Raw genomic sequence first — 4,083 nt, 5'->3', positions numbered from 1 at the left:
CTCTCTCTCTCTCTCTCTCTCTCTCTCTCTCTCACACACACACACACACACACACACACACACATTAGAAAATAAATAGATCCAAAGATTTCATACCTCTTGCATGTTTTGTGTAGGTGCTTGCTTGGTTACGATGACTTTGCTTGTTTGATCCGGTTGCCTAGGGCCCTTGTCCTCATAACGTCAATCTTGAGAATGGCAATGGATAAAACAAGCAAAGGCCAATCACACCCCTTCGCATTTGAAGCCACCACCCTGGTCTTGAGAGCCCAATGGTCTAACCACATGTCATTGATGTTTTTGTTTTCCCATGAGAAAAACATACATCCATAAGTAGATCCCGCCCATCTACAAGTAAGTTTATAAGACAAAATCGGAAGGCAAAGGCCCACCCTATTTGACAGATCGTGTGCCTTCCTTTTTTGCGCTCGAGATGCCGATTAGCAATCCCACTTCTCGGGCTTCCATTAATAGCTTGTGCCTCTTTATACAAAGCGGTTGGGGAGAAGGGGGTCACGACCCAAGTTTCCAGATGAAGGTCTCCATGTGTGTGAGACACCGAGTTTTTGTGCATGTGACATGTTACCATCTGGCTTGTTTGTAATTTGTGTCTGTATCCGTGCGAGGCCATGTCTGCCGGACATAAAAATTGGGCCCAATATCACAATTTGGTCGTGAGGGGATTTGAATGGGGACGGGCGATATGACTCCGAGAGCGTAAAGGAAAGCTCTTGTGAAAGTAAAAATCAAATCAAGTAGCGAAAAGCGCGCCTATATATATCTCGATGGCAGGTTCAGAAGGTGTCATCAACATGGTGACGGAAGAAGGGAGCTCCAATGCCGACCAGCTAGAGCCAGACGACGATCTGGGCAGGAAAAAGGAAGACGGGGGATTTAAGCTTTCTGTTCTGGGTGGCCGTCGTTGGAGCATGGCCAGCTCGCAGCAGCACCTAAGCCTTGAGGCAAGCCGCCTGCCCAGCAGCGCCGGTGATGGCCATGGTCATGGCCGGCATGACAGCTCGTGGTCGGCTTTCACTCTCCTCGCCTTCCAGAGCATCGGCGTCGTCTTCGGTGATGTCGGCACTTCCCCTCTCTATGTGTTCAGCAGCACCTTCACCCCTTCCTTCCCACCCACCCACTCCCACATCCAGGGCGCCCTCTCCCTCATCTTCTGGACCCTCCTTCTCCTCCCCCTCATCAAGTACACCATAGTCATGCGCGCTAACGACCATGGCAACGGTGGCACCTTCGCCCTCTACTCTCTCATCTGCAGACATGCCCGTGTTAGCCAACTTCCCCATCACCATGCTGATGATGACAACCACCACCACGCCCATGAGGATCTCTCTGTTTATAGCACCAGCAGAAAATCCCCCCCGGATCGTACTTCCGCATCCCGGCGCTCACGCCGCGCCTCCACGATCAAACGCTTCCTCGAACGCAACTCCATTGCCAAGCATCTGCTCCTTGTCCTCACCCTCCTTGGAACATGCTCTGTCATCGGTGATGGAACCCTCACCCCTGCCATCTCTGTCCTCTCCGCTGTCGATGGCATCCAAGTCCTCATTCCAAGCCTCTCAACCAATGCTGTTGCTGGTATCTCCATTTTAATCTTGGTATTTCTCTTCTCCCTTCAGAGATATGGCACCGCGAAAGTTGGTGGCCTCTTTGCACCCATTGTTTTGCTCTGGTTTTTCTCCATATTCAGTGTTGGCGTCTACAACATTGTGAAAAACGCAGATTCTTGGTGGATGTTGCTGCTTTCTGTTATGGATCCGCGGCATATCTTTTGGTACTTTCGTGATGGCGGCAAGGCGGCATGGATATCTCTTGGTGGCATAGTTCTCTGCATCACTGGAACAGAGGCCATGTTCGCAGACCTTGGTCACTTCTCAGCAGCATCAATTCAAGCGGCCCTGCGTTTTGTGGTGGCGCCTTCCTTGCTGGCTGCATACATAGGCCAAGGAGCATACTTGATGAAATTTCCTGAGGACGTGTCACATGCATTTTACAAATCTATTCCATCAGGAGCCTTCATATTTGTGTTTATTGTTGCAGTAGCGGCGGCTGTCATCGCAAGCCAAGCCATGATCTCAGCCACATTCTCCATAGTGCAGCAATCGCATGCTCTCGGATGCTTCCCACATGTCAAAGTTGTACACACATCATCTCATGTTTCAGGACAAGTCTATGTGCCAGAAGTGAACTGGATTCTCATGGCTCTGTGTATTGCCATCACCGGTGGCTTCAAGACAACGACCCTCATTGGAAATGCATATGGCATTGTCGTGATTGCGGTCATGCTCATAAGCACCTTACTTCTCAGCCTCATTATGCTCCTCATATGGGAAACACCCATCTATTTGGTCTTGCCCTTTGCCCTCACCTTTGCTTCCCTTGAGGGAATGTATTTCTCCTCTAATCTCTACAAGTTTGTGGAGGGCGGCTTCATCCCGGTTGCCTTCGCAAGCTTCCTCCTCATCATCATGCTGGTATGGCACTGTGTGAGCATGAAGAAGTACCAATATGAAGCCAAGCATACTTTGCCTGCAGAAGAGGTGCTACAAAGCATGAGGACCACTTTGGATGATTATGCGGTTGTTCCAGGAGTCGGCCTTGTCTACACACATCAAATAAGGGGAGTGCCACCTATCTACCACCATTTCATCGACAATGTGCATGCTGTGCATGCGGTGGTTGTTCTTGTCACCATAAAGGTATTGCCGGTGGCTCGCGTGCCGGAGGAGCAACGGTTTCTTGTAAGGAAAGTCGGTGTCGTCAATGGAACCGATGGCAAGCCTTTGCATGTGATGTACAGGTGTGTGGCAAGGTATGGCTACATGGAAGGCTCAAGGAGGGAGAAAAAGATAAAGAATTCTGACACTAAGGTGAGCTTTGAAGAGGCCTTGATGGAAAGCTTGAAGGATTTTATCTCATTACAGAGTATGCAATCCAGAATGAAAGCAATCAATGGTGTAGGAGACGATGGCCAGTCAGTTGTAAGCGTGGAGGTGGAAGAGTATGACTCTATTGAGGTAGTTGTAGATGATGAGAAAACGGAAACGGCTGAGGGTGGCTCTTCAAGTGATCAAACTAGTACATTATATGAGAGTCCTGTCAGTACTAATGGTGATGACTTCAGTGGAGAGTCTAAAGCAACATCTGATGAAGATGATGATGAATTGAGTGAAATTGCAAAAAGGGAGATCAACTGGTTGGAGGCAAGCCAAAAACGTGGTGGCATTACCTACTTACTCGGCCATGCCGATGTGAAAGCCGCACCGGGCGCGTTCTGGTTTAAGCGCATTGTTGTCAACATGATTTATGACATAATCCGGAGAGTTTGTAGAGAAAACAGTGTGTCCCAAGGCCCGATCCCTGAGAGCAACCGCCTGCTCAAGGTGGGAATGGTCTATGAGATTTGATTGGATGGATTCAAAGTGGAGTACCGGTGCGGGGCACAATATGCAGATCACGAGCTGCCTGCAAGCAAGCAAGCCAAAAGCTGGACTTGTGTTAAAAAGGATAGTTCCTATTTCTCTGAGCTCGGATATGATGTATATATTTGCTTGAGATAACGTAGCAAGCAAGCTAAGGATAGTTCCTCTTTCTCTGAGCTATGATGTTTATATTTGCTTAAGATAACATGCTTTTGAATGGCCCAGCATGTCAACTTGCTGCTTATATTTCAATGTAAGTAGAAGAGCAAACCGATACTTCTTCACATAAATCCTTAAGCAGAAACCAATGCTTATATTTTGAACAATGTAAGTAGAAGAGCAAACCAATACTTCTTCACATAAATCATTAAGCAGAAATCAAAATGATCTGACCAGAAATCTCTCTCTCTCTCTCTCTCTCTCTCTCTCTCTCTCTCTCTCTCTCTCTCTCTCTCGCGCGCGTCAGATATCACAAGAAGATTTAGAGATTTTCTCATGTAGGAAAACGGAGTCTTTTTTCAGTGTTTTTCATACAATGCATAATGCTTCTTGCTCAACCATGATATACATGAAAATGCCAAGCATGAAACAAAAACCACTCATGGACAATCATGTCGCATAGCAACTAGCCCAATCCAAGTTA

At 47.7% G+C, this 4,083-nt stretch overlaps 1 pseudogene; it reads left to right on the top strand.

The window, feature by feature from the left end:
* The first annotated feature begins 833 nt into the window (after positions 1–833).
* LOC147461727 (potassium transporter 19 pseudogene) lies at positions 834–3,812 on the top strand (annotated as a pseudogene).
* Positions 3,813–4,083: the final 271 nt, after the last annotated feature.

The sequence above is a fragment of the Adiantum capillus-veneris genome, chromosome 3 (assembly GCF_014529385.1).
Source record: "Adiantum capillus-veneris isolate H3 chromosome 3, ASM1452938v2, whole genome shotgun sequence".
Classification (NCBI taxonomy): Eukaryota; Viridiplantae; Streptophyta; class Polypodiopsida; order Polypodiales; family Pteridaceae; genus Adiantum; species Adiantum capillus-veneris.
This window is presented reverse-complemented; position numbering and strand designations above follow the sequence as displayed.